This window comes from Somniosus microcephalus, unplaced genomic scaffold (assembly GCF_052327205.1).
Source record: "Somniosus microcephalus isolate GS21.2 unplaced genomic scaffold, FLI_Smic_1.0 unresolved_chr4, whole genome shotgun sequence".
Lineage (NCBI taxonomy): Eukaryota > Metazoa > Chordata > Chondrichthyes > Squaliformes > Somniosidae > Somniosus > Somniosus microcephalus.
In genome coordinates, this window is record NW_028225182.1 from 16,809,920 (window position 1) to 16,817,992 (window position 8,073).

Below are 8,073 nucleotides of genomic sequence, written 5' to 3' on the forward strand. Positions count from 1 at the left end.
ACCAAAAGGTTGGGCTGTGGTGAAGGGAGACGGCACCGTCCAGAGGGAATGAAGATTACCAGGGGATAGTTCAGCACAAGTTGCCGAGCTAACAACATTGACAGAGGCATTAAAATTGGCAGAAGGAAAATGGGTAACCATTTATACCGATAGCCGTTATGCTTTTGGCATAGTACATGATTATATGGCTCCTGGAGTAGAAGGGGGTACATCGTCTCGGGGGGCAAACCTATGCAGCATGAGGACTTAGTAAAGAAGTTGGTAGCCACCTCAGGGTTACCCACTGAAACAACAGTCGTAAAGGTAAAAGCCCATCAGCGAGGGAATTCCCCCAGAGCAAAGAGAAAAAGAGCCACAGATCATGCAGCCAGAAAAGTGGTAGAGAAACAGATTGCAGCGGCAAACAAGAACAACACAGAACCAGCAACACAGCTAGACAAAGCTGCTATAACTGCATTGCCAGAGAATATAGACATATCCAAAATACATAAGGAAATATCCCAGGAGGAGAAACAGCTATGGGAGTGAGGGGGCGCAAGAGAAAGGGCATCGGGAATATGGAGGAAAGAGCAGCAAATATGTGCGCCAAGCTGTATACAACAAGAATTAATGAAAATGTACCATGGTAGACAACACACAGGTATATCCAATATATCAAACAACCACCAGCGGCCCGGATTGAAACAAGCTGTGGACAGATTCTGTAGACATTGCCCTATATGTGCGCAGTATAACATAGGGAAAGCCATCAAGGTAAAGTGGGGACATCAGCCGAGACCAAGAGGTCGATGGGAGAAGTTGCAGATAGACTTCACTGGACCTTTACCGAATTTCTGGCTATTCCCGCCCAGGCTCAAACCAGGGAACTTTCCCGTGTAAAGCGAACGTGATAATCACTACACTACAGTAACCGCTATGTACATATCATCAACCGAGGGGAACTGACTCTGTGCTGATTGGTTCACCTTAAGCAGCATCAATCAATGGGCCAGAAATTCGGGTCGGGTGGGGCTTCCCGCGGGTGTAAGCCCCTGACCTGCACTTACGTTGCGTGCCAGCCGTTGAGCTGTGGGCCCCCGTGGAATTCCGATCCTGGGCCTGCTCCAGTTGCCGGCGCGCTGTGCTTGTGTATCCCAGGGGCGCAGTTAGTTCGATGCGGTCCCTGGGGTCACGTGGGCTATGGGGAGCCAATCGGAGCTGGGAATGCTCCATTCATAAGTTTGACAGGAAGAGCTGTCAAAATTTATAAATACTACTGGCCCCAAAACATTACTAAATCTTCAAATAATTTTTTAAAAATACACATTTTTTAAATAAACTATAAATTACATGAAATAACTATTTTAAACAATAATTTAAATTTTTGAAAAATTAATTACAGTTTCTAACGGGGCTAAATATTACCTTCCCTTTCTTTAAAGTATTTAAAAATAATAAACCTCTGGAAAAAAATTTTAAATTTTAATTAATTCACCACTTACGCTTGCTTTTTACATGTCTAACTTCTGGAGACACCCTCCTGGGAAAATTTGCAAAAAAAACCGAAGTTTGATGCGCACACGCAGCCTCTCCCGTGCACGAAGTCGACCTCTGAACCCCTTCTTTCAGGGGAACGGAACTGCCGGTTTCCCGCGCATACGCAGTACATGCATGAAACCGGCACTTCCATTGGGCTTACTGGTGAGAACCCCGTGCGTACTCACCCGTGGAGACCCGAATTTCTGGGCCAATGTTCACACCCACGCTCGAACCAGGGACCTTTCGTGTGTAAAGTGAATGTGATAACCGCTACACTATGGAATCGCTGTATGCATACCTTCAACACAGGGAAATGACCAGTGAACTCCCTCTGTGCTGATTGGTTCACCTTAAACAGCATCACTCAATATATTGGATGAGCTCACAAATATCAGGCGCAGTGCAGTCTGGTCAACGTCAGCCCCTCCTTTCTTATTCAACAGAGGAAGGAGAGACATGAACGGGAGTCAGACGCCACAAACTTTAATTAAAAGCACAAGTACGAGTAACACATACTTCCAAATCGTTTCACTGAAAAAGTCTTTCAATGATGTAAAAGTAGACTGCATTGAATCTGAAAATGAGCACCGTGCGATATTTTGTTCACTACTGAATCTATTCTCTCTACCCAGCGAAGCAGAGGTTTCCATCATGTAGCGGTTATCACGTTCACCTCGCACGCGAAAAGTGCCTGGTTCGGGTCGCATTGGAAACATTCGATTCACCTGAATTTAATTCTGTGCAGTGACTAGTCCGATTAATGTTAACAAAAGTTGCCCCAGTACCTGCTTTCATAAGCAATGAACATTTTAAACCAGACTCCTAAAATACAAAAAATTCGGGTCGGGGGCTTCCCATGGGTGCAAGCCTCTGACCTGAAATTACCTACCTCGCCGGCCGTTGAACAATGGGCCCGCGTGGGATTCCGATCCTGGGCCCCCACCAACTGCCAGCGCGCAGTGCTTGCGTATCCCAGGGGCGCAGTTAGTTTGATGCGTCCCCTGGGATCACGTGGGCCATGGAGAGCCAATAGTAGCAGGGAATGCTTCATTCATATGTTTGACAGGAAGAGCTGTTAAACCAATAAATACTATAAGCTTCAAAACATCAATAAATCTTCAAATAATTTTTTTTTAAATCACATTTTTAAAATAAAGTATAAATTACATGAAATAACGATTTTAAACAAGAATTTAACCTTTTGAAAAAATAATTACATTCTCTAATGGGGCTAAAAATAAACTTACCTTTCTCTAAAATATTTAAAAGTAATAAACTTGCGTGTAACCCCTTCACGGTTATCTAGATATATGTGAGATGTGGTCTCTGTTGTAGACAGTATTCTATAGTCCAGTAAGGAGATCACTACTACAATGGCTTAATTCTAATTATCTTACTTTATAGTTTTAACATCAGACAGTATAAGAAGATTACAGGTAAATGAAGTAAATTAGACATTTGCATGCATTAGAATGAATCTAGACATAATAAACATACATTCTCCATTTACATGGATTCAAAGGAGAATCTGTCCCTGTGTCCAAATTCGAATGCACTCTTTCGTTGGCGCGCTTAAGTTGGAGCTCATGGTATGTATAATGTCTGCAAGACTTACGACTCCGAACCCCTTCGTTGAATTCTCTTCACGATCACTGAATCACACTTTGAGTTCTGGATGCAGAGCTCACAGCAGCAGCTGGAGTTGGTGACTCTCTCTCACTCTCTCTCTCTCTGCAGCTTTTCCAAGTAGCTCCCCATCAGCACGAGGCAAGCAGCTCTCCCCAGACCTCTGCCTTGCAGATCTGGGTTCAGACGACGATCCCCCGGTACTGGTGACTTGCAGCCAGCCAGGTCAGGATGCAGTGCTACTAATACGAAGGGCGGTGGCCGATTTTGGAAGCCCGGGACGGGATGCGGCAGCCATTTGCCTCCTGAGCCTTCTTTTCAGAGCTCCTGCCCTCTTCTCTTCCAGTCGCTCCCTTTTTTCCCGCTCGAAAAACCCGACTCCACCCCTTCCTCCTGGTGTTTCTGCCTGGAGACTGCCCAGCCTCACTGTCTGCAACAGTTGATACTGGTGCAGAATTATGGAAAGTATGCTCTTAGTCACATTGTGTCCTTAAAAGTTCTTGCCGTACCTTCACATGGGCAACTTTAACCCAGGGATTTATAACAATGATAATACAGTGTCTAAGTTAAAGATTGATAACCATACTTAGCGTACATAACATTTCCAGTGGGTATTACACGCCCCCCTACCAAATATAGGCATGTCCCCATGGCTAATGAACTTTACACATAAGTGGTTGCATGCTTCCCAACCATATATAAAGGGAGGTAACATATCGAACCGTAGGAGCTATCATTACACTTGGCACTCCTAGTGTACTGTATGTCAATCTTTCAGGAACCTTCTTAACTCGCTGTGAGCTCCTTATTTCGGATACCAGGTCTTCAGTTCCTTCAACTACGTTGGAGGCGTTGGTACCTTTGTTATCATGCCTTTCAGTCTCTTTTATCTCCTTCTCGGAAGCATCTGGTTCTTCCCAGACCATGTCCAAGTCTGAGCTAAATTGTTCAGACAATTCAGCCAGATTCTGTCTTATGCGTCTTTCTGGGAGGTCGTACCATAGATCCCATTCTTCATCTTCCGACTCATCAGGTTCCTCATGATCCACACACTGTGTCATGGGTTTTCTGTCTTCTGGAACAAAGTTTTCCTGGTTTCTCGTTTATTTCCTTCTTCTTCTCTGCAGGGTATTCCTACTAGGTGTCGGCTCATTATCCGCTGGTGGATCCAGACGCACTTGCTGTCCCAATGGCAGGATATGAATCCGGTGCATTATTTTTATGGGTCCATTCCCACCCGCAGGTTTTAGCCGAAACACAGGTAGTTGTGACATTTGACTTTCAACAATGTAAGGTGTAGAAGCCCAGTGGTCTGCTAACTTATGTTTCCCTTGAAGTCCTAGGTTCCATATGAGAACTCGGCATGAGTTGGGAAAAACGGATCTTCTGGTCATACCTCTGCTTATTTCCTTTATTCTGTTTGGCAGAAACAGATTCAGCAAGTTCATAAGCAGCTTGCAATTCCTTTCTCATGTCAGATACATACTTGAGGTAAGTTCTCTGTGATGTGCCATCATTGGATACTCCGAAACACAAATCCACCGGCATCTTCACTTCACGTCCAAACATGAGGTAGTACGGTGAAAAACCAGTAGCGTCATTTCGGGTACAATTATAAGGATGAACAAGATGTCCAAAGTGCCGACTCCACTTGTTCATTCGCTTTGAATCCAGCGTTCCAAGCATGTCTAACAAAGTACGGTTAAACCGCTCAGGTTGACGATCTCCCTGAGGATGGTATGGAGTTGTTCTTGACTTCTCAATCCCGAGCATGGACAACAACTCATGTATAAGTATACTTTCAAAGTCTCTACCTTGATCACCGTGTATTCGCTTTGGCAGTCCATAGTGGATGAAGTATTTCTCCCACAACACTTTGGCAACGGTGGATGCTTTCTGATCCTTTGTGGGAAAAGCTGGGGCATAGCGAGTATAATGATTTGTAATGACCAAGACATTTGCGGTATTGCTGGAATCGGGTTCGATGGACAGAAAATCCATACAGACAAGGTCTAGAGGTCCATCACTTTGCATGTCAAACAGAGGAGCAACTCTTTTAGGTAAAGTCTTACTCTGGACACAGCGTGCACAGGACTTGCAGAACTCCTCAACCGCAGACTTCATACGCGGCCAATAGAAGCTGTCCTTGACCAACCCATAGGTCTTATCTACTCCCAGATGACCTGCGTCATCATGCAAAGACTTCATCACTATTTCCCTGCACTTTTCAGGCAGGACCAACTGTGAATGACATGGTTTAGTGGGTGGGTGAGTGATTCTACACAACACTCCCTCTTTAATTTCCAAGTGGTCCCATTCTCTTAGGAGCACACGACAGCCAGGATGTTTTGATTTGTCGATCTGTGTAATATCACCCAGCCGGAGAGCTGAAAACACCTCATGAATACAGGGATCCTCCTGTTGTGCTTTGGATATTCCAGATGAACACAACATGGGTAAGTTTTGCACATCCAAACTGGAAAGGTTGCAAAATGCCTGGGGAACAGCATGCATTGACGCTCCCAAGTGGTCACTCTCTCGGGCATGAAATGAATTCTTTGGTCCAGATACCACGGACATCTGACACATTACTTTCACATCTGCTGAAGCAACATCTTTCCACTCTGGTTTCTGGTAGAGTGGGCGACGAGACAGAGCATCTGCGTCAATGTTCTGGTTCCCAGGTCTGTACCTGAGACTAAAGTCATAAGCAGATAGTGCAGCAAGCCAGCGGTGGCCGGTGGCATCAAGTTTTGCCGAAGTCAACACATAGGTTAATGGATTATTGTCTGTCCTCACTTCAAACTTCGCTCCATACAGATAATCCAGCAGCTTATCCACCACCCCCCACTTCAACGCCAATAATTCTAGCTTATGAGCTGGGTAGTTACGCTCTGATGGCATAAGACTGCGACTGATGAACGCTACGGGTCTCAGCCCTGCTCCTTGGTCCTGATACAACACATCACCCAACCCTTCTTGACTGGCATCCACGTGTAGCACATATGGCAGCTGTGGGTTTGCAAAAGCCAACACGGGGGCTTGAGTAAGACTTTGCTTTAAGGTGTGGAAGGCCTCTTCGCATTTCTCATCTCATCTAATACCAAAAGGCTCAGAGGGTTTGAAGTAGTCCTTGTTCTCTTTACCTTTAGCCTTTTTCTTCCTCTCGGCTGGTGGGAGGTAACCAGCCAGCAGCTGATTCAGAGGATGGGCCACTTTGGAGTAATCCTGCACAAAGCGCCTGTAATATCCGCAGAACCCAAGAAATGACCGCAAGGCAGTCACTGTGTTCGGTTTGGGCCATGTGGTAACAGCTTCGATCTTGGATGGATCTGTGGCTACTCCATCCTGTGATACAATATGCCCCACATAGGACACGGATGTTTGGCAAAACTGACACTTGTCCAATGATAGCTTGAGACCTTCATCCTCCAGGCGACCAAGCACTTTCAGCAACCGAGCTTCGTGTTCTTCAAGGGTTGCCCCAAACACAATGATATCATCCACGTACACCAATACTTCGAGCAAGTTCATGTCCCCAACTGTATGTTCCATTATTCTTTGAAAAGTTGTTGGAGCGCCTGAAACTCCCTGTGGCATCCTTTCAAATTGGTAGAACCCAACTGGACACATAAAGGCTGTCTTTTCTTTGTCCGATTCACTCATCGGTATTTGGTAGTATCCACTTCTGAGATCCAACACACTGAACCACTTGCTTCCATTAAGACAAGCCAGTGCATCCTCAATTCTTGGAACGGTGTATTGGTCGGGTATAGTACGTCTGTTCAGCATCCTAAAGTCCACACATATCCGAATCTTTCCGTTCTTTTTCCTCACCACCACTATAGGAGATGCATAACGACTCCTGGACTCGGTAATGATCTCAGCTTCTTTTAACTGTGACAGGTGCTGTCTCACTGCTTCGATGTCAGCTGGTGCCAGCTGTCGAGACCTCTCCCGAAAGGGTTTATCCTTGGTAATTCTGATAGAATGGCGAGTACTCTTATTACAACCAACATCAAACTCATGAGTAGAGAAAATTCCTCTCCGCTCCATCATCTTCCTGGCTAATCGGTCCTTCCATTCTTTAGGAACGAATGAATCTCCAAAGTTGAAGGAAGAGGGTGTCAGATCTCCGGTTGAGTTAACTTTGGACTCTTCCTTCACATGTGACGACAGTACATTTACAGGAAACAGATGCGCAATCGGCATTCCTTTCCTCAATGTGATTCCTTTGCCTGACATATTCCTCACGGTCACTGTAACTCTCCTTGACATCACAGCTGTCGGGGTCTGCAACTCTGGTCTCACCAGAAGCTTATTTGGGAACCGTGACTCTTCTGCAGGATCATCAGGTGACACTATCAGAATGGCTTCAGTACCTGGCGTTCCAGGGAATTTTGGTATCCCAGGGATTCTAGCCACTCCTCCAGGACGCAGGGTGATAGGTTTGGCTCGAACGTACCACACAGTTCCTCTTTTGCTATCATCTACGTCGGAAGAAAGTTCAGGCAGTTTCTCAAAAGCCTTTTTGAAAACAGGGTGAATGTGTCTGGTGCTCAAGAAGTTTTCACCTCCCTGCTCTTTGCAGCTTGTCAGGAGTCATCTCACTATGGGTGTATTACTGCCAACCAGTATGGAAACCTCACCTTTCACCATGGGGTCAGGGCAAACCAACACAAGTGCATCAATGGTCTCAGTGGTCCCTACATCAGCTTCCAAGAACTCCAACCTCAGCGACAAATAGCCATCTTATGGGTAATCAGCAGGACTAAGGCCCCAGATCTGCAGAAGACTGATTGGGGTTAACGGCAAATGCGTCAGGTATCGGTCATAGAAGGATCTGTACAGTATGGTAACCTGAGAACCCGTGTCGAGGATAGCTTTAGTATAAATGCCTTCAATCTGTATTGATACAGCAGAACTCGG